Source organism: Oncorhynchus gorbuscha, linkage group LG05 (assembly GCF_021184085.1).
Source record: "Oncorhynchus gorbuscha isolate QuinsamMale2020 ecotype Even-year linkage group LG05, OgorEven_v1.0, whole genome shotgun sequence".
Taxonomy (NCBI): domain Eukaryota; kingdom Metazoa; phylum Chordata; class Actinopteri; order Salmoniformes; family Salmonidae; genus Oncorhynchus; species Oncorhynchus gorbuscha.
Genome location: NC_060177.1, coordinates 71,973,590 through 72,000,396, shown reverse-complemented (window position 1 = coordinate 72,000,396; position 26,807 = coordinate 71,973,590). Strand labels below are relative to the sequence as shown.

Here is a 26,807-nt window from a genome sequence, read left to right as displayed (position 1 = left end):
TTCTCTCTACATGGCTTTGCCCTCTCCCAGTGCTGTTGTCTCTACGTGGCTTTGCCCTCTCCCAGTGCTGTTCTCTCTACATGGCTTTGCCCTCTCCCAGTGCTGTTCTCTCTACGTGGCTTTGCCCTCTCCCAGTGCTGTTCTCTCTACGTGGCTTTGCCCTCTCCCAGTGCTGTTGTCTCTCCCACGTGGCTTTGCCCTCTCCCAGTGCTGTTGTCTCTACGTGGCTTTGCCCTCTCCCAGTGCTGTTGCTTTCTCTCCCAGTGGCTTTGCCCTCTCCCAGTGCTGTTCTCTCTCATGGCTTTGCCCTCTTGTTCTCTCCCTCTCCCAGTGCTGTTGTCTCTACGTGGCTTTGCCCTCTCCCAGTGCTGTTCTCTCTACATGGCTTTGCCCTCTCCCAGTGCTGTTGTCTCTACGTGGCTTTGCCATCTCCCAGTGCTGTTCTCTCTACATGGCTTTGCCCTCTCCCAGTGCTGTTGTCTCTACGTGGCTTTGCCCTCTCCCAGTGCTGTTGTCTCTACGTGGCTTTGCCCTCTCCCAGTGCTGTTCTCTCTACATGGCTTTGCCCTCTCTCAGTGCTGTTGTCTCTACGTGGCTTTGCCCTCTCCCAGTGCTGTTGTCTCTACGTGGCTTTGCCCTCTCCCAGTGCTGTTCTCTCTACATGGCTTTGCCCTCTCCCAGTGCTGTTCTCTCTACGTGGCTTTGCCCTCCCTCCCAGTGCTGTTCTGTTGTCTCTACGTGGCTTTGCCCTCTCCCAGTGCGTGGCTTTGCCCTCTCCCAGTGCTGTTCTCTCTACGTGGCTTTGCCCTCTCCCAGTGCTGTTGTCTCTACGTGGCTTTGCCCTCTCCCAGTGCTGTTGTCTCTACGTGGCTTTGCCCTCTCCCAGTGCTCCCAGTGCTGTTCTGTCTCTACGTGGCTTTGCCCAGTCTCCCAGTGCTGTTCTCTCTACGTGGCTTTGCCCTCTCCCAGTGCTGTTCTCTCTACGTGGCTTTGCCCTCTCCCAGTGCTGTTCTCTCTACGTGGCTTTGCCCTCTCCCAGTGCTGTTCTCTCTACGTGGCTTTGCCCTCTCCCAGTGCTGTTCTCTCTACGTGGCTTTGCCCTCTCCCAGTGCTGTTCTCTCTACGTGGCTTTGCCCTCTCCCAGTGCTGTTCTGTCTACGTGGCTTTGCCCTCTCCCAGTGCTGTTCTCTCTACGTGGCTTTGCCCTCTCCCAGTGCTGTTCTCTCTACGTGGCTTTGCCCTCTCCCAGTGCTGTTCTCTCTACGTGGCTTTGCCCTCTCCCAGTGCTGTTCTCTCTACGTGGCTTTGCCCTCTCCCAGTGCTGTTCTCTCTACGTGGCTTTTCCCTCTCCCAGTGCTGTTCTCTCTACGTGGCTTTGCCCTCTCCCAGTGCTGTTCTCTCTACGTGGCTTTGCCCTCTCCCAGTGCTGATCTCTCTACGTGGCTTTGCCCTCTCCCAGTGCGGTTCTCTCTACGTGGCTTTGCCCTCTCCCAGTGCTGTTCTCTCTACGTGGCTAGGCACAATGAACTATACACATCAGAGAGCCACATCAGCTGCTCCATTTCCCTGCTGATCTCTACAGATCAGAAAGTAACAGGCCTAATCGATAATGATATATTTATATTGGTATGTGCAGCCACCGGCCACCACTCCCAAGTGAGAGCTGGTCCCTGGTGCTCTCCAATGCGCAGCAGTTTACAATTGTGCAGTTGACGATAAATAGATACAATTATTCTGAGTTGATTGTCTCTACATAAGCCCCAAGGGAACTGTCTCACTGGGGAATTACTCTGCACGGTGGCATCAACCCATCAAAAGCTGTCATAACATCCTTGTCTGACACAATGTCAGGGTCCTCTGTAATTGTTGGGGGCCAATGATGCTTTTCTCCTTGAATTATTTTCTCTCCCTGAGTAGTGTGTGTCTGCTAAGTAGAACCTGTTTAGTACAAGATGCCCTCCAACCATTTCCAAAGGAGATCTAATTATAGCTCAAATGTAGCTTCACAATGCTAATTTGATTGTGGTGCATGATAAAGGTTAATTTAGACAAAATGTGAGACTGTTTATTATTCAGGACTTCCTTTAATGGGCACATTGCTGTCTTGTTTAATAGCAACAACATCTAAATGAAAGGAACGTGGGTGAGAGTGGAGGGTGGATGCTGGCTGGCAAGTAGACTAAAGCATAATTTATATTCCTGGGCAGATAATGGACAAAAACCTTATGGCTAAATACTGTACATTAATAATACAGCAAACCAAAACAGCAGCTGGTCTCTACGGAAAAAACAATGAGATTCTCAGTGACCCACAGGGGCCAATGGGATCAAAGGAATGTTTAATGAGCAGTGGGACTGGCAAATCAAATCAAATCAAACTCTGTCTAACAGTTAACCCTTTTATTTGGAGCTGAAGTACTACATGGGAGAAGTGCCACTGGCAGACTTTAGATCCGGTCGGTGTCCTAGCCAGCCAACCAGTCAGGCAGCCAGGCAGTGTGTTAGCTAGCGAGGCATTTGCCCAGATAAGGGCAGAAGCAGCAGCAGGTGTAGAGTGTTAAAGCCCCTGTCATACTGCCAGGCAGGCAGGCAGTCCTCTGGCAGACCTTTCCAGGCTCAGGGGCTCTCCACTTATAAATGTATCCAGGCTGAGGATCTGTCTGTCTGTCTGCTGTCTGTCTGCTCTCTGTCCGTCTGTTGTCTGTCTGTTAGTCGCGAGCCTGCCCGCCCACCCACCCGCCTGTCTGTCTTTCTGTCACACTGTGTTTTGGGATTGCGTCCCTGCATACCCTGTATTCACCGAGGTTCCTTTACATTAGTGTGGGCTGTCATGGAGGGATAAAGTAACGCTCTTAACTTTACTATGTGCAGGGACAGCATCCCTGGGGTCCTGGGGAAGCGCTGGTGTCACTCTCATCAGCTCAAGGGACGCTCTGCCGCCTGCCGTCCGTTCCATTTCCTTTACCTGTGGGTGAAAAATGTCACGGATATCAACTTATCATACAAGCTTAATAATGTCTACATCCCAAATGGCATCCTATTCCCTATGACGTGCATTCCTTTAGACCAGAGCACTATGGGCCCCTGTCAAAAGTAATGCACTAGATAGGGAATAGGCTACACACGAAGGGAATACGGTACCATTTGAGATGCAGTCAATTTCTTTTCTCCTCAGCACTTTCTTTTGGAAATGGTTGTGATATGACTCCAACCTGATACTTAACAAGACACCGTGACCTCAATTAGAATAATCATTTCAGAATATGTCAATATTTTTCACTTGTTTCATAACTGTATGAACAACATGCATTTTCACGTGAATGTAGGTGAAGTCTTGATGTGTGGTAATGATCATGTTGCTGTAAATATTCTGTCAGGACCCGGTTACAAACCCGGGTCTCCGGAGTGAGAAACAGTCACTTAACCAACTGAGCCACGAATAGTCGGCAGAACCCAGAAGATGAGGCAGACACAGCAGTACTTGAGACAGTGTATTTAATGAAGTCCTTCAGGAAAACATGTAACTCCACAACCTCAAAAGGAATTCCACAAGAACAAAGGTAATCATCCAAGACAAAAAGGTAAATCCACAAGGTGGTAGGTATAGCATAAAAAGCCTCAAAAGATACTCAAAAATAAATAAACAAGAACAAAAAACAGAATTCCACAAGAGAGTCCACCGGGATCAACAAGAGTACACAGAATACTAGGGCTGGGTGCTAACATACAAACACAGAGCAAATAACTGAGGAAAACTAAGGGTTTAAATACAATCAGGGGAAACGAGGCACAGGTGCAAATAATAATGGGGATCAAGGGAAAACAAAAGGTCAAAAAGCACAATGGGGGCATCTAGTGACCAAAAACCGGAACAACCCTGGCCAAATCCTGACAGAATCCCCCCCCTAGGAACGGCTCCTGACATTCCTACCAGCTCTCTCGGGGTGGAGGGCCCTGAACTGACGAATGAGGTCAGGGTCCAGTATGTCTTTGGCAGGAACCCAGGAGCGCTCCTCGGGACCGTGGCCTTCCCAGTCCACCAGATACTGCCAGGACCGCTGCACCCGGCGGGAATCCAGTATCCGATGGACGGTATAAGCCGGATGGCCTCCAATGACATGAGGCGGAGGGGGAGGTGTGTCTACCGGGACAAGGGGAGAAAAAACAACAGGTTTTAATAAGGAAATGTGAAACGTGGGATTAATCTTAAGGGATCTGGGTAAGTGTAGGCGATAAGAAACTGGGTTAACTCTCCTGGCAACCTTAAAGGGACCGATGTATTTTTGGGACAGCTTGCGAGACTCCACCCGTAGTGGTAAGTCTCTTGTGGAGAGCCAGACTCTCTGGCCGGGGCGCAGGGTAGGCCCGGGACGGCGACGTCTGTTGGCTTGTTGTTGGTACCTCTGTGAGGAACGCATAAGATTAAGACGGGTCTTCCTCCACATAAGCCGACAGCGTCTGACGAACTTCAAGGCTGAAGGCACTCTGACTTCTGCCTCCTGGTCCGGGAACAATGGAGGGCCATAGCCAAACAGACACTCGTGCGGGGACATACCAGTGGAGGAGGAGCGCAAGGTGTTGTGCGCGTATTCGGCCCAAACAATGAAGGACGACCATGTGGACGGGTTGTTACGAGTCATACATCGGAGGGTGGTTTCCAGCTCTTGATTCATCCTCTCTGTTTGGCCGTTGGACTCCGGATGGTACCCTGAAGATAGACTGGCAGAAGCCCCCATGAGTTGGCAGAAGGCCTTCCAAAACCTTGAGGCGAACTAGGGATCTCTGTCAGAAACCATATCTTGAGGAATGCCGAAGACTCGGAACACATGATTATTTACCAACTCAGCCGTTTCCTTGGCAGAAGGTAACTTAGTCAGAGGGACGAACCTGGCCGCCTTTGAAAACCTGTCGATTATGACTAGGATAGTAGTATTGCCATGGGATGGAGGAAGGCCAGTAATAAAGTCCAATGAGATATAGGACCAGGGTCTGTGGGGAACAGGTAAAGGGTGAAGGAGTCCTTGAGGGCGGAGGTGAGAAGATTTGCCCTGGCAGCACATGGGGCAGGCATTGACGAAAGTGGCAACGTCTTCTCTTATGGTAGGCCACCAGAACTTACGCTGGATGAACTCCAAGAGCGACATACGCCCGGGTGACAGGTGAGGCGAGAGGAGTGCCCCCACAGAAGGACCTGAGTCCTCACTGCCTTGGGGACAAACAACCGATTGGCAGGACCTCCTTTCGGGTCCGGTTCGATAGCTTGAGCTCGTCTCACGGTATCCTCAACTTGCCACGAGATCGGAGCCACGATCTTAACAGCAAGAAGGACAGGCATGTCCGTGTCATCTCGAATGGCAGGAGCGTAGACTCGGGACAGGGCATCCGGTTTGAGATTCTTCGACCCGGGCCGATAGGTGAGGATAAACTGGAATCGATTGAAGAAAAGAGACCATCTAGCTTGTCTAGAGTTCAACCGCTTCGCCTGCTGGATATACTCCAGATTTTTGTGGTCCGTAAGCACTTGAAATGGGTGAGAAGCCCCTCGAGCCAGTGTCTCCATTCCTTCAATGCCATCTTAACCGCTAGGAGTTCACGATCCCCCACATCGTAGTTCCTCTCAGCCGGGGTAAGCCGGTGTGAGAAGAAAGCGCACGGATGAAGCGTCTTGTCTTCACCCCTCTGAGACAGGACAGCTCCAACACCAACCTCTGAGGCGTCTACCCCCACCACAAACGGTTCATCCGTAGTCGGTAGTATCAGGATGGGAGCAGAGAGGACGCGCTGCTTGAGTCCTTGGAAGGCCGTCTCAGCTTCTCTTCCCCACAAAAACCTTGCGTTGCCACCCTTGGTTAAAGTTGAGAGAGGGGCTGCCACCAAGCTGAAGTTCTTGATGAACTTGCGGTAAAAGTTTGTGAAGCCCAGGAAACGCTGAACTTCCTTAACGGATTTGGAGGTGGGCCAATCCGCTACCGCCCCTACCTTCCTGGGGTCCATTTGGACTCGACCGGGTTCCACTACAAATCCCAGGAATTGTACTCGGGATGAATGGAATTCACATTTTTCCAGCTTAACGTACAGATGGCTGTCTAGGAGGCGTTTGAGTACTTGTCTGACATGCTTTGTGTGTTCTTGAAGAGAGCTCGAAAAGATGAGGATGTCATCCAAGTAAACGAACACAAATATGTTAAGCATATCCCTAAGCACATCGTTTATGAGCGCTTGGAACACCGCTGGGGCGTTGGTCAGGCCGAAGGGCATCACCAAGTATTCATAGTGACCAGTAGGCGTGTTGAAAGCGGTCTTCCACTCGTCACCAGGTCTGATCCGCACAAGATGGTATGCGTTCCGCAGGTCAAGCTTAGTGAAAACAACTGCTTCCTGGAGCAGCTCGAAGGCTGTGGCCATAAGGGGTAGCGGGTAACGGTTACGGACGGTTATGGCATTGAGTCCCCGGTAGTCGATGCAAGGACGTAATCCACCGTCTTTCTTGGCCACAAAGAAAAACCCTGCTCCCGCTGCTACCGGGAGGTGGATGGACGCATGAGGCCTGCTTCCAGAGCGTCCTTGATGTAGGTATCCATAGCAGCTCGTTCGGGTGGAGGTAGGGAAAAGATCCGACCCCTGGGGGGGCAAGTGCCCGGAAACAGTTCGATGGGGCAATCATAAGGTCTATGGGGTGGTAGCATGGTGGCCCTCTGTTTGCTAAATACCAGTTTGAGGTCATGGTAACACTCGGGAACTCGGGTCAGGTCGATGGATTCTAAAGACTCGGGAGTAGAACTCGGGAGTAGAACTTCGGGAACATACAAGTAGCTTGGCACGTAGGACCCCACTTCTTGATAGTGCCCACAGACCAGTCGATGTGAGGGTTATGGCTGTGAAGCCAGGGGTATCCAAGGACGAAAGGGAACTCGGAACAGGAGATCAAATGAAAGTTCATAAATTCCTGGTGTTGTGAAACTGAAAGTCGCAAGGAGGTAGTGACATGAGTGACAAGTCCAGATCCCAAAGGGCTTCCATCCAATGTAGTAACCCTCATGGGGTCACTTAGAGGTTCAGAGGGAACGCCATTCTCCTTCGCCCAGACACCATCCATGAAGTTACCTGCGGCTCCAGAGTCTATCAAGGCTTGAAGGTGAAGCTTGTGGTTGTCCCAGGAAAGGGTGACTGGAATGAGCAGACGGGAGTTGGACGGATGGGAGGAGGTTATGTTTCCCGTTACAGTTCCCCCCGGTCTGTACGGGACAGAGCGTTTCCCTGGAGCCCGGGACACGTGGACCGGAAATGGCCCGGTTTGCCGCAATATAGACAGCGTCGCTCCCTCATTCGGCGGTCTCTCTCAGCCTGGGAGATGCGTCCAATCTGCATGGGTTCCGGTGGAGCCAGCGAGAATAAAGGTGGGGACTCGGAGCTGGGACTGATAGGGGCTAGAGGTCTACGGTTGAGTTCTCTCTCTCTCAGACGCTGGTCAATGCGTGAGGCCAACTTGATCAGGGACTCGAGATTGTCCGGTGGTTCCCGAGTGGCCAGTTCATCTTGGATAGTGTCGGAAAGGCCTTTCAGAAAGCACACCTTGAGCGCCTCGTTGTTTCAGCCACTCGCTACTGCCACTGTGCGGAACTGGATGGCATAGTCCGTCACGCTGCGCCGACCTTGGTGGAGAGTCAGGAGCTGTTTGGCTGAGTCAGGACCACTGCTTGGGCCTTGAAACACTTGTTTGAATTCCTCAGCAAAGGCAGAGTAGCTGGCACAGCAGGAACTCTGGGCATCCGGTAGTCGATGCAAGGACGTAATCCATCCAAAGAAAAACCCACAGCAGTAGCCCAGGCCAGGGCTTTTCCGACAGCAGGGTGATGATATATGCGATCTTAGACCGGTCGGTGGGGGAACGACGAGGGTTGCAGCTCGAAGGAGAGAGAACATTGGGTGAGAAACCCTTTACAAGCACTTGGATCACCTGAGAACCGTTGGGGAGGTGGAAGACGAGGTTCAGCCAGGGGGTTAACTGCCATGGGTACGTGAATCTGAGGTACTGGGACGGGAACTGTTGCCGGGGTAAGTCGATCAGATATCTGCTTTATGGAAGTCAGCATCTCCGACAGAAGATGAGAATGTCTAGCCATTAAGGCCGCTTGCTGAACCAGGGCGGCTTCGTGGCATTGGACAGTCTCCTGGTGGTGGGACAGCATGGCAACAAGGTCCTGGGAACTGGCTGCCTCTGGGTTCATTTTTTGGCTCTGTGTTTCTGTCAGGACCCGGTTACGAACCCAGGTTTCCAGTGAGAAACAGTCACTTAACCAACTGAGCCACGAATAGTCGGCAGAACCCAGAAGATTAGGCAGACACAGCAGTACTTGAGACAGTGTATTTAATGAAGTAAACAAGTGAAGTCCTTCAGGAAAACATGTAACTCCACAACCTCAAAAGGAATTCCACAAGAACAAAGGTAATCCTCCAAGACAAAAAGGTAAATCCACAAGGTGGTAGGTATAGCATAAAAAGCCCCAAAAGATACTCAAAAATAAATAAACAAGAACAAAAAACAGAATTCCACAAGAGAGTCCACCGGGATCAACAAGAGTCCACAGAATACTAGGGCTGGGTGCTAACATACAAACACAGAGCAAATAACTGAGGAAAACTAAGGGTTTAAATACAATCAGGGGAAACGAGGCACAGGTGCAAATAATAATGGGGATCAAGGGAAAAACAAAAGGTCAAAAAGCACAATGGGGGAATCTAGTGACCAAAAACCGGAACAACCCTGGCCAAATCCTGACATATTCTAATTACAAAAATGATTAACATAAAACATGAATGACTTGTTTCTTGAGGTTTGCCCATGTAGTGCGAGCATTCTGCATACATACGGTACAGTGAATGACATACAGTATGACAGATCTACATGGATAATCGCTTTTAAGGATTTAACAACATTTAGGGACGGGGTATCCCTTTACTCAGAACATCAATGTATATCAATTGTGGTATTATGGATTTTTGACTGCATCATGTTCATGATTTTTTAAAATCAATAATCATAATCCGTAGCTAACACCCCTCTAAGTAGATATTAAAGACTGGAAATCACACAGAAATCCTAGATTTGTCTTTAAACAGCAGTGATTATCAATCTGTCTGGCTTTACTCTAAACACAGCTTCTGTGATTATCTGGGTAGTGCATGTTTTGAAATGTACCATGATGTAGTCATATCACCATGAATAAAATGCACCACACTTTCATTTGCAGATCACAATGTGTACTGAGAAAATCAACCACTGTCTTTTCTTTTCATGTATCCACTATGTAGTACCAAGACACTGTTCAATATTCAATACTCTCAAAGTTGACCACATGCTGTCAATCAAACAAGGTACCTCTCTCCTCTTTAGATCTGATGGGGGTTGACAAATGAACATCTAGTCTTTAACTTAATCTGATCAAATGGAATACTGGCCTTCCAGAGCTGTCTGTGCATTCAAATAGCCTCTTGCACTACCAATGGATGACCAACAGTGTAAGAGCTGCTTTCAGCTCTATTAGATGTCTAATCCAGATCTAATCCAGGCCAGCATCTCATCTCTTTAAACTCCTCATAACACGTCTGACCCGCGAGGACACTAATTGGATGTATGTATACAAGGTTCCTGGAATGTGCAGAATAGTGTGTGTGTGAGAGAGAGAGAGAAGACCAACTGAAATATAATACACCTGTGTGTGTTTGTCTATGCGATGATGTGAGTAGAGAGTGTAGATCCTGACTGAACTGGTTCAGTTGTTCTTTTCTCAGTGCTGGAGTAGACATCTACAGCCAGGAACAGCACAGCAGCAGCCTCACGCTACACACACACACACACACACACACACACACACACACACACACACACACACACACACACACACACACACACACACACACACACACACACACACACACACACACACACACACACACACACACACACACACACACACACACACACACACACACACACACACACACAGTGAGATCACACACATAAAAACCCCAGTTCACGTTGTTAAAAGGTGGTAATACAACGCAATGGGAATATGGGAATTGTCTTACATGATTTAGCCTCACACCATATTCCATGGCTCTGTCTCCATCTGTGTGTTTAGGCCTCTAAACCTTCTCATTCCAAATGGACGTGCAACACTGAACCCTCAAGATGCTTTGTTGGCCAGAGAGACGGCCACAAAAATGGGTACTTTCCCTGTTACCATGACAACCCGAAAGGCCGCAAGACACAACCAGAGTCCATCTAGCCACGGCTGTTCTAAAACCCTTTATTTTACCCTCCCTGACCAGCAGACCTTGTCTCCTCCGGGATGGCTCAGTGGTGACAGCCTGGACTGTGAACAATAAATACACTTGGTTCCCTAACATGGAGAGCTGCTGTTGTGTGTCTGGTTGTTTCAACATTATTTTCACTTGACCAGACAGTTCACAATGTAGGCCTACTCTGAAGTGAGATTGAATGTTGCACTCACACCTTAATGCCTGATAGTGTTGCTTTGAATGTGTTACACAGCTGCAAAGTGTTGTATCATATGCAACTGACTGTAATACCACCATGTTTTTAATTTCTTTAAATGACATTTACAATCCTTATATTCACTCTGATCTTGTCTCAGATCTCAGATAGTGCTGCTGCCTGAAATCCTTTACTCTGAGCCGAGCGTGATATGAACTTTACCTCAGCACCTCCAAGAACTAGAGAGGCGAGGCGTGCAGCCGCTCAGCCTCCAGCGAAGCCATGGCAGGATATCAATACTAATCAATTTGGTAGTCTGTTAGGTAATAACAACCTAAGAAGCTGCTCGGAAAAATTGGCTTCCGGACCTCTTTAATTTGTCATAATACAAGAGCAGAAAAACCAAACAAGATTATCTGGCCCTGGGTCTCTGATTACTCAAGCGAGGCAGATAGCCGCTAGAGGCAAGAAGGATTTAAAGGAACAGCGCGCTCCTCTCCGGACTCTCCTTGTCAGGTGAAGACTTGGAGAAATACAATGAGAAACTGCTTTCTTCATTTAAGGAGGGACTGCACTGAGCAGTGTAGTACTGAGGAACATAGGCTACATACTGGGTGTAGGTGTAACATTTTTGCTACTGTCCCTCTCTTTGCCCCTTTCTGGGCTCGAATCAGGGACCCTCTGCACACATCAACAAGTGACACCCTACGAAGCATTGTTACCTGTCGGTAACTAGCTAGCCATTTCACACCGGTTACATAGGCTTGACTGGACTGTGTCTCTCTCCCTCAGAAGATCCTGCATTACCCACCTGTTACTGGCAACAACATGGATGCCTCATGAATATCCTCCTGATAATAGACCATTTAAAGCTGTAACTTTATCATATTTCAATATATTCTCCCAAAACATAAATAAAACTGTGCTGATGTATAGAAAAACATAACATGAGCTTTATTTACAAGGCCTGATACATTTTGCACAAAAGCAATCATTTGTACTGGAGGTTTAGGGCCTATGCCCTTTCAGTAGCCATGGACCCTATAAGATGAATCTGTGGGCTGAGGAGAGGAGGTTGTATAGTGGAGGTGGTCGAGCCAGCCGAGCTGCAGGCCTTAGCCTGTCACAGTACCCTCTCACAGAAGAGCGCTAGCCTCAACCATCGCTGCTGCTAGAAACACTATGCCCATTAATCACAAAGCAAGGCCAGGAGCAAAAGCCAATTTACCCGCATGCTCTCCTTGTCACTTTCACAAGAGTAATGAATATTTCAACTCAAGCAGAAAAGGAAGAGCCCAACTGAAAAACTGTTCCATGGGATTTTAAGCTCTCTGAAATGTTAAACTTGGTTATAATAAGGTTAGTTGAAAAAGGCAGAGTGTGAAAGACTGTTCTGGGTTATTTCTTTACTCAGCAGGTCAGGTGTACTAGAGATAGTAGGATAATGAATAGGACGTAGGCCTATCCTTGCCTATAAGGCGCTGCATCCGTCATCTGCCTTGGCCGTGCAGCATTTATGTGCAGCATTTAGGCGCAGCATTTATGGTGATAAGGCCTCTGCAGAAGCCAGAGCATTCATACTTCTTGTGCTTCACAGAGCAACGCAGCACTGTTGAGTAGAGCTGTTGTGAAGGAAGTTGTCAAGGAAGTGAGTTTGTGTTCATACACGACCTCCCGCCCTCACCTACTGTCACCCAATCATGTAAATGCGGAGCTATACCAGCCCTCTGCATTGTTACAAATTTGGGAAGTGCACAACGATGCGGTACAGAGCTCAATTTGTCCTCTGCATGCCTCTGGAGGCTCCGCAAATGCGTCACACCCTCCATACGGAGCCTCCGACCACATTTTCGGATCAAACATAAATTGGCTTCCAGACCTGAAGACTTGAATCAGTTTCTAGAGCTAGGCCAAAGATACTTCTATGTTTCTCCAGGGTTTCTCCTATTAATCTGTGCCTGTGACGTGAATGGACAAAAGTGGTGAGGGAGGAGCGCCCTTCTCAAATGGAACGGTAACCTGTACCACTCCGTTATGTTGTCAACAAGGCAGCATGCTGCATCATCCAGAAACATACATCTCTTTTCCATAATATATGTTTGAATTTTCTAATTAGTTTAGACAGATAAAGTGTTTTTATAAAAAATGATTCCTTTTAATGCAAAAATGCAGAATCCTACTCATTAATCCATGCGCTTCACCTACACTACCATTCAAAAGTTTGGGGTCACTTAGAAATTAAAATAACATCAAATTGATCAGAAATACAGTGTAGACATTGTTAATGTTGTAAATGACTATTGTAGCAGGAAACTGGAGATTTTTTATGAAAAATCTACATAGGTGTACAGAGGCCCATTATCAGGAACCATCACTCCTGGGTTCCAATGTCACGTTGTGTTAGCTAGCCTTTTGAAGGAAAAAGGAAACTGCACACTACTCTTGGTAGTATCACTGATATTAAATAAGCTTACGTATCGGCCTCAAGGCCTTCGTCCGAGCTTTTAAAAGCTTTGACGAAGGCCTTGAGGCAGATGCGTAAAGCTCTGACGAAGGCCGTGAGGCAGATACGTAAAGCTTTGACGAAGGCCTTGAGGCAGATGCGTAAAACTCTGACGAAGGCCTTGAGGCAGATACGTAAAGCTCTGACGAAGGCCTTGAGGCAGATGCGTAAAAGCTCTGACGAAGGCCGTGAGGCCGATACGTAAAGCTCTGACGAAGGCCTTGAGGCAGATACGTAAAGCTCTGATGAAGGCCTTGAGGCAGATACGTAAAGCTCTGACGAAGGCCTTGAGGCAGATGCGTAAAGCTCTGACGAAGGCCTTGAGGCAGATACGTAAAGCTCTGACGAAGGCCGTGAGGCATATGCGTAAAGCTCTGACGAAGGCCTTGAGGCAGATACGTAAAGCTCTGACGAAGGCCTTGAGGCAGATACGTAAAGCTCTGATGAAGGCCGTGAGGCATATGCGTAAAGCTCTGACGAAGGCCTTGAGGCAGATACGTAGAGCTCTGACGAAGGCCTTGAGGCACATGCGTAAAGCTCTGACGAAGGCCGTGAGGCCGATATGTAAAGCTCTGACGAAGGCCCTGACGCCGATACGTAAGCTTATTACAGTTTTTTTCAATTGTTTAAGCACAATTTTGAAAACAGGGCCCGGTTTGTCAAAACACTACACACAATTAGCATAACCCTACACCAAAGTAGCACAACACTTCAGATCATTTGCAAAATTAAACACTTGTCAAAACTATACACGACTTCATAAAAATAATATTTTGTTACCATATGAAACACACACATTTCACATGACTTCCATCTTTTTGAACCAGTTACACTGCTGATGCTAACCTAAAACACTGCTGTTGCCAACCTAAAACACCACTGTTGCCAACCTAAAACACTGCTGTTACCAACCTAAAACACTTTCAGCAAGTCTAATTGTCAGTGATTAGAGTGCTGTAAATGAAGTACACAGAGAAAGTGCAACTATACAAACACTACACAAGACCAATGCTGCAGACTGAGGAAAATATCATTTATTTCTCTCCATATACCCAAATCAGTCAACATGTCAACATGGAGAATCACAACAAAACATGTCCCAGTTTTCATGCTACTACAGTAGTGTGCATAACACTGTTAGCTCAGCAAACAGACAAACGTAAAATACTGTATCCAGTACAGGTTACAATTACAGTAAATAACAACAAAAAACATTAAAAAATTATCTGAAAAAAAACGGACAATATTGTACAGAAAATACAACAGTAAACATACTATACATGATCTCTTCTCCTAGCTAGATCTGGCCAGAAAATTTCATCAACATCACAAGCAATATCGTCATTAGCAAGACAACGTGGGAAGAACCGTCTTGAATGACGAATCCATCCTTGCACAGCTGCGGCGTCGACTTGGTCACAGGCGTCCTCCATGGCCTGAATGAGGGGTACCTGAGCCTGGGGCTGGAGATCGTAAACCGTCCACCGCCATGCAGAGAAAAACTCTTCGATAGGGTTTAGAAATGGAGAGGGTCAACTGTGGATGGTGTTGAAACCAGTTCTGGACCAAAACAGAGCGGTGGATTGACACATTGTCCCAGATGACTGTGTATTGCATCTGGTGCATTTCATTACCTGCTGTGACGATGTGGTGCAATCGGCAAAAAATGTGAGAATGTGAGGTGTGTGGTAAGGGCCCATTTTGGCATGACGGAGGACAACCCCATGCTGTGAAATGGCAGAGCAAAGGGTGACGTTACCCCCACGTTGCCCTGGGACATTGATTATAGCCCTCTGGCCAATGATATTTCTGCCTCTCCTTCTTGCTTTTGTGAGGTTGAACCCTGCCTCATCAATATATATGAATTCATGCAGGATTTCCTCAGCATCCATCTGCAAAATTCCCTGAAATACAGTGAAAGACTAGATTGTGTAGTTCAGGATAGGTCTAGTATACAGTCAATGTAAAAAAGTCATGTGTGCAGTATGCAACATCACAGTGCTAAAGTGAACAATACAAACCTCCACATACTCATGCCGCAGCTGTTTGATCCTCTCTGAATTCTGCTCAAAAGGCACTCGATAAAGTTGTTTAATTTGAACCTGATGTCTTTTCAGGATGCGTGCTGACTGACTGAGAGACCTGATGGACATTATTGAAAATGGCATGTTCACCAATAATGTTGGCTTGTAGTTCTCTGAGCCTGATAGCATTATTGGCCAAAACCATGTTTATTATCTCTCTCTCTTGTTCTTGCGTGAATATGGGCCCCCTTCCTCCTTGTCGTTCCCGACCCTCAATAGAGAATAATACATGTAACTTACTGTACAATGTCAAAGGAAGGGGTATCACAAGTGCTGATATGGTGCATACAATAAGCGGCTGATTACTGTAAATGTAGACAGAGTTCTCTAGAGGAGATCTGCATGGAGGAATGGGCCAAAATACCAGCAACAGTGTGTGAAAACCTTGTGAAGACTTACAGAAAACGTTTGACCTCTGTCATTGCCAACAAAGTGTATATAACAAAGTATTGAGATAAACTTTTGTTATTGACCAAATACTTATTTTCCACCATAATTTACAAATAAATTCATTAAAAATCATACAATGTGATTTTCTGCATTTTATTTTCTAATTTTGTCTGACATAGTTGAAGTGTACCTATGATGAAAATGACAGGCCTCTCATCTTTTTAAGTGGGAGAACTTGCAAAATTGGTGGCTGACTAAATACTTTTTTGCCCCACTGTATATATCACGGGTCACCCCCAAAGCCAATTCCTCCTTTGGTCGCCTTTCTTTCCAGTTCTTTGCTGCCACTGACTGGAACGAACTGCAAAAATCACTGAAGCTGGAGATTCCCATCTCCTTCACTAGCTTTAAGAACCAGCTGTCAGAGCAGCTCACAGATCACTGCACCTATTCATAGCCCATCTGTATACAGCCCATCTATCTACCTCATCCCCATACTGTATTTATTTATTTTGCTCCTTTTGCACCACAGTATCTCTACTTGCAAATCCATCTTTTGCACATCTACCATTCCAGTGTTTAATTGCCATATTGTAATTACCTCTCCACCATGGCCTATTTATTGCCTTAACTCCCTTATTTGACCTTATTTGCACTCACTGTATATAGAATGTTTTTCTTTTTTCCCCACTGTATTATTGACTGTATGTTTGTTTATTCCATGTGTAACTCTGTGTTTTTATATGTGTCGAACTGCTATGCTTTATCTTGGCCAGGTCGCAGTTACAAATGAGAACTTGTTTTCAACTAGCCTACCTGGTGAAATAAAAAATAAAATAAAAAAGTTGTGCAAATCTAGCCTTGTGTTTTGCTCCTTAAGTGTAAGGTTTTGCTAATTGTGGGAAAAGTACCATTTTAGTGTGTAAGCAATCGTAAAAAACTGTAAATATCACTGATACTACCAAGGGAAGTGTGCGGTTTCCTTTTTCCTTCATCTTGTTAAACTGTTGCCATGCACCTGCAAAGAGATTGCTCAGATGTGCGAGTGCCTTTTGAATTTTGTGTTAGCTAGCATTTTAAAATGATAGCTAATCCAAGTTTAACACAATTTGATGTTATTTTAAATGGACAAAAAATGTGCTTTTATTTCAAAAACATGGACATTTCTAAGCGACCCCAATCTTTTGAATGGTAGTGTACGTCCCTTTTGTTTTGAGCCGACTTTGCCATTGCCCAGAGTGTGGCACGAGGCTCACGCCCAGGAGGCAGCCTGGTTCCAAAACTAATGCAATCACTCTTCACCCGGTGAAACTCCTCCTACCGGGGGAACCCAGATAATCGAAGATAATCGAATCTCCTCAATGCATTCAACCCAAGCCTCTAATTCTGGGCCAAACTTTGGGAGAAGAGGATCAGGACCCACATCACACCCACCCACCCACTGCCTGTTTGGAATATGTCTGAGGAGAGTATCCTGTCGGCTTGTCACCACCATCAGTTTCCTCCCCGAGTGCCGTGGAGCAGACCACGCTCCCCTCATTTATAATTGAGAGGCAGAGGTAGGTGCTGCCTAGAGAACCGAAATTAATTAGTTGCAGGTATTTTTAGCTAGCATTCTAAAAATACAGCATCAAGTTTATTTTAAGGAGGCTTTTCAGATAAGTGTATCTGAGCGTGCTATTGGTGATAACGTTTTATCTAAAGTTGAAAGGAGAATTATTAAGGGTGTTTATGTTGAAGTTTGAACTAATTTTAATATGAATTTAAGATAGGCCGAATGGATTGGTGCATTGTGATTATGTTATTCTTAATCACTTTAATGCTATGGTTATCACTAAACAACAGAAGTGTGAAACATAAGACATCAATTAATGAGGTCATCTGTTAAAAGCAGTGATGAGCACTTTGTTGTGTTTTAGTATTGGATATATATGCATACTAGATATACCTCACATGCGACCTATGAGAAGTCTAAGCAATTAACCAGTATTGCAAGGTATTATTCTAAGCATGATCAGAGGGAGAGTTGAGAGAGAAGTCATAGCCTGAAAGGCCCCAAGAGTCCCTGGTGTGGAGAGAGAAAGAAAGAGAGACTGTATCTCAACAGCGCAGGTCACGAACAAGGAAGAGAAAGAGACAATGCAGCTAAGACCCTTTTATAACAGTTGTTTCGATTCAGAATATAAATTGTTGACCAATAGCATACTGTAAAGTTGACCTCCAATCGGGTATCAGAGCTACAGGATGTAAAGACAGTAGAACCTCTGCTTCTCAGAGGTGTGACAAGAGGGGGTTGGTGAGATAATGCAGGGAAGGCTGACTTCCTAAGACAATACAAAGGAAATCCTTGCAAACAGTTGATAAGAGTCACTTTGGGGGCTAGGCTGCCCTACACTTTTAAGTTTGATATGAAGATACTGGCTCATTTTTCTACATAGTGGCAAGGAGTCACTATTCCTTTGACTGTTTGAGTATTGATGGAGTATTCCTTGTTTCATCCAGTCATTGTTTCATCCAGTCATCCAGTCATTGTGTTATCCAATGATCATCCAGCCTAAAACACAATCCACCTCCAAACCCTGTCCTCAGTACAGCCTAATATGACTAAAAGAAGATGATTACAACAGTGTGGATGACCTGATACCAAATGAGGAAGACACGTTTAGTTCTAATCAGCAGAATACACTCGTCATTCTCCTTTTCTCTGTCTCTCTCTGCGTTCACTGGATAATTACACATTTTTATTAGCAATTAGAGTGGGGCCAGGGCCAGCCTCCGTGCTGAACACACACACACTAAAGTTGCTTTTAAACACTACACTGAGAATAGTCAGCCAGCCAGGTATCCTAAGAGCAGGGCACAACAGAGATAATAGAGACAGGTGTTAGCAACAAGGTGCCAATTTTCTGGTCAAATAGGTGGTATCATTGCCACTGTGTCAGGTTTGCTGTGCTACAATTGGAAATGAATGTAGGTTATTATCCTCTTGGCTCTGTACAACTGTCATCATGTCCATGGCTGTTTTTATCATTGTGCGATCCTCTGCATGTTTCTGAGAAATCTCTGATATCTGTCTGGCTCAGTTTTCAGAGTAATTCTTTATCCTGCCAAAATGTATCTGCTATGCCTTCCCTCTTACTTAAATAATCCATCAGCTCTCTTACACTGTAGTGACAGGTACCTCATACAGCACCATTTCATTGTCAATTCTCCTTTCAGCAGCTCTGGGCTAAGCAAATTGTTGCAACCGCTATTACTAGCTTGTTCAACCTCTCTTTCGTATTGTCTGAGATCCCCAAAGATTGGAAAGCTGCCGCGGTCATCCCCCTCTTCAAAGGGGGAGACACTCTAGACCCAAACTGCTACAGACCTATATCTATCCTACCCTGCCTTTCTAAGGTCTTTGAAAGCCAAGTTAACAAACAGATCACCGACCATTTTGAATCCCATCGTACCTTCTCCACTATGCAATCTGGTTTCCGAGCTGGTCACGGGTGCACCTCAGCCATGTTCAAGGTCCTAAACGATATCATAACTGCCATCGATAAGAGACAATACTGTGCAGTTGCATTCATCGCCCTGGCCAAGGCTTTTGACTCTGTCAATCACCATATTCTTATTGGCAGACTCAACAGCCTTGGTTTCTCAAATGACTGCCTAGCCTGGTTCACCAACTACTTCTCTGACAGAGTTCAGTGTGTCAAATCGGAGGGCCTGTTGTCTGGGCCTCTGGCAGTCTCTATAGGGGTGCCACAAGGTTCAATCCTGGGGTCTACTCTTTTCTCTGTATACATCAATGATGTCGCTCTTGCTGCTGTTGATTCTGTTGATTCTGTGATCCACCTCTACGACACCATTCTGTATACTTCTGGCCATTCTTTGGACACGGTGTTAAATAATCTCCAGATGAGAAACAATGCCATACAACTCTCCTTCCGTGGCCTCCAACTGCTCTTAAATGCAAGCAAAACTAAATGCATGCTCTTCAACCTTATATAATGTTACTTACCCTACATTATTCATCTCATATACATATGCTGTACTCTACAACCCGCTTATGTAACACATGTATCACTAGCCCTTTAACTAGCATCATTACTCTGGACTAGAGCTCTGTACCATCACTCATTCATATATCTTATGTACATGTTCCTTATCCCCTTACACTGTGTATAAGACGATTATGATTTTTCAACACCGCATTAACATACCAAATAAAATTTGATTTGATTTGATTTATTGGAGGACCAATCTTGCTTGTTTGTAGGTGACCAAATACTTATTTTCCACCATAATTTGCAAATAAATTCATAAAAAAATCCTACAATGTGATTTTCTGGATTTCTTTTCCTCATTTTGTCTGTCATAGTTGAAGTGTACCTATGATGAAAATTACAGGCCTCTCATCTTTTTAAGTGGGAGAACTTGCACAATTGGTGGCTGACTAAATACTTTTTTGCCCCACTGTATATGATGATTGTATGCGAGTGTGTGTGTGTGTGTGTGTAGAGTCAGTATAACTGTGTGTGCAAAGGGTAGAGAACATGTATGCTACTTATTTAGGGAGTACCACTTCCTCCCGATTTGGCCCATACCCAGCACGAAGCATCTTACCAGTCTGCACCACATGAAAAGCTAGCTATTTGCTGGCGCAAGTGGGGACACTTATGGCTGAGGAGTAAGTTTTACACATCCTCATGCACTACATAAGCAAATGATGGCGTAAGTGTTTATATGTGTGTTTGAGTGTCAGTGTGCGTAAGTGTCACGCCCTGGCCATAGAGAGGCTTTTTATTCTCTATTTTGGTTAGGCCAGGATGTGCCTAGGGTGGGCATTCAATGTCCGTTTTACTATGTTTTCTATTTCTATGTCTTGGCCTGGTATGGTTCTCAATCAGGGACAGCTGTCTATCGTTGTCTCTGATTGAAAACCATACTTAGGTACCCTTTTCCCCCACCTGTTTTGTGGGAAGTTAATTTTGACTTTGTTCAGGGCACAGAGCCCAAAGCGTCACGGTTTGGTTTTGTTCTTTGTTTTGTCGGCGTCATTTTTAAATAAAGAAAATGTACGCTTACCATGCTGCACCTTGGTCCAGTCCTTCAGCCAGCCGTGACAGTAAGTGTGTTGGGCCGTGTGAAACTGAGCCCTGCAAACTGTGCAGAGAGACAGTTTGTTGGCTATCAGCCCAAATGGGAGAGAAATTATTTCATTTTCTGAATGGAGTTAGAAAAGATAGCACCTTTATAGATGACAGGACCCACATGACTTGGAAAACCTTATTAGCTTCGTTGCAACAAAGTTTTGCATCTGAAATATAAGGCACAGTATAAAGATACATACAGTATTTAGGCTTGCCATAACAAAGGGTTTGAATACTTATTGACTCAACATTTCAACTTTTCATTTTTTATCAATTTGTAAAACATTCAACAAACATATTTCACTTCGACACCATAGGGTATTGTGTAGGCCAGTTACACAATCTCAATTTAAACCATTTTTAATTCAGGCTGTAACACAACAAAATGTGGAAAAAGTCTAGGTGTGAATATCTTCTTTAAAAAATGTTTTTTATTAATTCAACTTTATTTAACCAGGTTGGCTAGTTGAGAACCAGTTCTCATTTCTAATTGCGACCTGGCCAAGATAAAGCAAAGCAGTGCAACACAAACAGCAACACAGAGTTACACATGGAATTAACAAACATACAGTCAATAATACAATAGAGAAAGTCTATATACAGTGTGTGCAAATGAGGTAGGGTGAGGCAATAAATCGGCAACAGTGGCGAAGATATTACAGTATGGCAAATTAAACACTGGGTTGATAGATGTGCAGAAGATGAGTGTGCAAGTAGCGGTACTGGGGTGCAAAGGAGCAAAATAAATAAAATAAATAACAATATGGTGATGAGGTAGTTGGATGGGCTATTTACAGATTGGCTATGTACAGGTGCAGTGATCTGTGAGCTGCTCTGACAGCTGGTGCTTAAAGCTAGTGAGGGAGATATGAGACTCTAGCTTCAGGGATTTTTGCAGTTCGTTCCAGTCATTGGCAGCAGAGAGCTGGAAGGAATGGCGGACGAAGGAGGAATTGGCTTTGGGGATGACCAGTGAGATATACCTGCTGGAGCACGTGCTGCAGGTGGGTGCTGCTATGGTGACCAGTGAGCTGAGATAAGGCAGGGCTTTACCTAGCAAGGACTTATGATGACCTGGAGCCAGTGGGTTTGGCGACGAATATGAAGCGAGGGCCAGCCAACAAGAGCATACAGGTCGCAGTGGTGGGTAGTATATGGGGCTTTGGTGACAAAACGGATGGCACTGTGATAGACTGCATCCAATTTGCTGAGTAGAGTGTTGGAGGCTATTTTGTAAATTACATCGCCGAAGTCAAAGATCGGTAGGATAGTCAGTTTTACTAGGGCATGTTTGGCAGCATGAGTGAAGGATGCTTTGTTGCGAAATAGGAAGCCGATTCAAGATTTAATTTGGGATTGAAGATGCTTAATGTGAGTCTGGAAGGAGAGTTTACAGTCTAACCAGACACCTAGGTATTTGTAGTTGTCCACATATTCTAAGTCAGAACCATCCAGAGTAGTCATGCTGGATGGATAGATAGGTGTGGGCAGCGATCGGTTGAAGAGCATGCATTTAGTTTTGCTTGCATTTAAGAGCAGTTGGAGGCCACAGACGGAGAGTTGTATGGCATTCTGAAGGCACAGCACAGGAGGCTGCTGAGGGGAGGAAGACCAATAATAATGAATGGAACGGAGTGAATGGAATGGTTCCACTTATCATTCCACTTATTCCGCTCCAGCCATTACCACAAGTCTGTCCTCCCCAATTAAGGTGCCACCAACTTCCTGTGAGTCATGGAGTACGTAGCTGCTGAGTACCAGTAATAAACATGTTTCGGACAACCCTTTAGCAGGTGAATATGACTTCAGCTGAAGGTTAAATATAGCAAGTAGCCTAGTGGTTAAGAGCGTTAGGTCAACATTGGACCAGTTACTGAAAGGTTGCTGGTTCGAATTCCTGAGCTGAATAGGTGAAAAATCTGCCGATGTACCCTTGACCAAGGCTCTGGATAAGATTGTTTGCTAAAATGTAAGCATATGGTTATTTAATGTAGCCATTCACTGTGCCTATTCCTTACATTACAGTTTACTGTTATCATTACTTATGTACAGCAGTATAACAGGAATGGGCCAAACAATAGAAACCACTCAGTCTTCTAACTTTGGATTGCCTTTAAAATTACAGGAAAAGGGTTGGATAGCTAATAGTTCTGTGCTTCACTCCCTGTCCAGGATCAGCAATGGCTCTATCGAGGAGATGAGAGTTAATTTCCAAGGCAATTTGAGAGTACATTGAAGAGCTCATCTCCTGCCACTCATTCACTCAGCAGAATCTCTACTGTGTGATCGACACATCTTTCTCCTTCTTTGGCCTCGTTTCCCAGACTGAGTAAATAGGCAGACAGCTCTACTGTCTCCTGGCTGTCATTTCTCTATTAGTCTGCTGCAAAATAGCACTTTAACCAATGTACCACTTCACACACAAGATGCAACTGTCAATGTTCTGGAAACCAACCTGGAGGAAAGAATAGGACGTAGTGTAATATGACAGTATAACCAGGGGCTGAAAAATATGTGATAATTCATTCTGACTACCTCTCCAGTGCTAATCAATTCACTTGTATTAATTTAAGTCAGTCTAACGAGCCGCTTTACACAGATACAGTTCAGTCAGGGCTGTTTTCCTTTCTTGGTATGTATGCATCGATATTTTTAAACATACATTTGCTGCGAGCATCCCACTGAGAGCAAGAGAGGCTATTAAGGTCTCTCTAAATACAATATCCGCTTTGCCTTTGTCTGCAATCCGGCCTAATGTAAAAAAGAGTGGCCCCCTTTAATTTGTTAATCTCTTTATGCGACCATGTTTTTATTTATTTGCGCTGAGAGGCAGGCTGGGTGAATATTGATTGTATGCTTTCTTCCAGGGTATGGGGATCCATCAAGGAGCAGCGGCCCACTCTCGTTAGGCTTCTCTGGGCCAGCGAGTCTCTCCAGGGTGGGTGGACTGCCTGGGTGGACAAAAGGCCTCTCCACTAATCCCTCTGGGCCGTTTGAGCTCTGGATTCTAGAAAACAGTGATCCTGTACTTAAACCAGTAGCCTAATCCCTGTCACAATAAGGCTAAATGGAATTGATACTGTACATGTCTGAAAAGGAAAATTGCTTATCCTTATTATTAGTAGAGGGCCTTTTGGGGAAGTGGTGTGGTAGGTTGTGGTGAGGTTAGTTGGTGTGTGGGGGAGTGAAGACAGGCAAAAACATGTCAACTCTTAATCCATTTCTCACAGTGATGTATGTATGGAGGTTTAACAGAGATTTAAATAATTCAAAGCACTTGGGGTGCCATAATCAGCTTGCAGGCCAAAGGAGGAGGCAGCCTGATGGAGTGAACAGTGAGATGAATTGCACAGCCCACATGCATAATTAAGAGGTTTAGGGGGGTTTGGATGGAAAACCTTTTTAATGACAGGTGTGGTCAGATGGTGGAGAGTTATTGTATCTCGTCATGTAAGGAACTACATAATGTCCATTTATACTGAACAAATATATAAAATACACATGTTAAGTGTTGGTTCCATGTTTCATTAGCTGAAATAAAAGATCCCAGAAATGTTCCATAAGCACAAAAACCTTATTTCTCTCAAATTGTGTGCACAAATGTGTTAACATCCCTGTTAGTTAGCTTTTCTCATTTGCCAAGATAATCCATCCACCTGACAGGTGGGGCATATCAAGAAGCTGATTAAACATAAGCATTACACAGGGGCACCTTGTGCAGGGGACAATAATTGGCCACTCTAAACTGTGCCGTTTTGTCACACAACACAATGTCACAGATGTCACATGTTTTGGCATGCTGACTGCAGGAATGTTCACCAGAGCTGTTGCCAGATAATTTAATGTTAATTTCTCTACCATAAGCCGCCTCCAACGTCATTTTAGAGAATTTGGCAGTACGTCCAAATGGCCTCACAACCACAGATCATGCCCCATGGTAGTGGTGGGGTTATGGTATGGACAGGCATAAGCTATGGACAACAAACACAACTGCATTTTATCGATGGCAATTTGAATGCATAGAGATACCGTGGCCCATTGTCTTGCCATTCATCCACCTCATGTTTCAGCATGATAATGCACGGCCCCATGTCGCAAGGATATGTAAACAATTCCTGGAAGCTGAAAATGTCACTGTTCTTCCATAGCCTTGGTACTTACAAGACATGTCACCCACTAAGCATATTTGGGATGCTTTGGATCGACGTGCACGGCAGCATGTTCCAGTTCCCGCCAATATACATCAACTTCGCATAGCCATTGAAGAGTGGGACAACATTCCACAGGCCACAATCAAGTCTGATCAACTCTACGTGAAGGAGATGCGTCATGTTGCATGAGGCAAATGGTGCCCACACCAGATACTGACTGGTTTTCTGATCTACACCCCTACTTTTTTTTAAAGGTATTTGTGACCGACAGATGCATATCTGTAGATTAGGGCCTAATGCATTTATTTAAATTGACTGATTCCCTTGTATGGACTCTAACTCAGTAAAATGTTTTAAATTGTTGCTTGTTTCATTTATATTTTTGTTCAGTGTAGTAGGAAGTGTGTAGTATGTTGGTGAGTTGGAGGCTTTCCCTCTTCCTGTGAGAAGCAACCACACCCATTTCTTTGTAAAGTAATCACTGTAGCTGGAACCCATGTATAGCTATTGCTCTTTTCAAGTTTATTCTATTTAGTGCATCGCAATTAACAAGTATACATCTTTTTGATTTGGGAGGTCTACAGCTTGTAGATTGAAACTGAGGCATACTTGAAAGCTGTATAAATGGTATGAGTTCCATCAATCTCTATACCACCTCCCTGTACTGTTATAGGCTCAAATGACACAAAATGACTGCTCAGTCCAGTCCCCACTGTGTCAAACGTACAGTCATGGTACAAGATGGCTGCTCAATCCCCACCACTGTGTCAAACCCATACACAGCAGAGACGGACAGCCACAGTGACCTTGACCTCTGGCTTTCAAGTTTCAGTCTCCTCTCCTCATGTGGGTGACACAGATGGCATGGCCCTGGCCCCGATAACCAGGGAGGGCAAAGAGCTATCTGTCAGAACACAGCCCAGAGAGAAGAGGCCTGTATTAGAAACACTGTCTGCCACAGGCTCATTGCTAAACAACAAAAGACTGCTCCCCAGACAGATTCACAAACCACACAGATGTGATCTTCATCAAGAATAAATAGATCTTCATTGCCTAACTAAATGGATGATCACACAGAGATTGATAATGCAACATACAGGAATAGAAGAGGTTGAGGGGGATGCTTTTGCTGAAATTCCAACCATGGTTTTATTTGAACAAACCCATTTCCTTTACTAGTAAAGCAACCTTTCTGATCACTTTTATGAAATTGTCAAGTCACTCTATGATGGAGCTTTTTATTGCCATTACATTAAATCCCTTCATAGTCTTTGACTTAGTTTTCTTTGTTGTGTGAATGGTGGTAAACATTCTAGACAGCCACTCAATTCCATCACTCTGAGTTGCCATTGCAGTATAGCAGTGTTCAAATTACATCTATGAGTGCCAGCTCACATCTGTGAGAAAGCAAGGTGAGACATAATGTACTGAGAACCAGTGTGTTCTTTAGTTTAATTTAAAGTGATGGCATTGAGGGTAGTGTCTTCTTTCCCTCAGAATCCTGTAGTAAAGGAAACTAATTCGGATTTTTTTAAAGGGAATTAGTGCATTCCCCAATATGTTTTTATACCGATATTTTCCCATGATAGCACGGCTACTGATGTAATGTAGGCTGTTATTCATCAGAACAATTTACCACACAGCAAAGAAAACATTCGGTCATCATCAGGCCCTCATATTCAGTCTGAAAACAGACCTCTATGGATTCCTTCAGCTGCCACAACGAGATATAAATCAACTGTGTGTTGATTCTATTCTCTCACATGGCACATTCGTGGCATACAACTCAAAGATTCATCACAAATACTCAAAATCACAAATACTGTAGTCCAAGACTCACAGCAGGTCCCAGATCAGTGTTTCAGAGGTCACATGATCTCACAATGGCAATTACTCACCAGTCTGCACCGGGCTCACTTATCCTAGATCAGTTGTTCCAGTCAGAGTGTATGATCTCACCACCACAGTAGTTATTCACCAGTCTGCAGCATGCTGCAGCCCAATGTGAAATAGCTCCATACCAAATTAGAGCCCTGACAC

The 26,807-nt window shown here is 45.1% G+C and overlaps 1 long non-coding RNA gene across 1 annotated transcript; it reads right to left on the bottom strand.

Moving 5' to 3' along the window:
• Positions 1 to 2,836: 2,836 nt before the first annotated feature.
• On the bottom strand, positions 2,837 to 26,758 carry LOC124035247. The gene is made up of 4 exons (XR_006838705.1): positions 26,666 to 26,758; positions 20,716 to 20,783; positions 20,552 to 20,629; positions 2,837 to 2,965 (listed from the first exon to the last, which is right to left on the bottom strand). It is a non-coding gene; the product is annotated as an uncharacterized LOC124035247 (long non-coding RNA).
• Between the last annotated feature and the right edge of the window lie 49 nt (positions 26,759 to 26,807).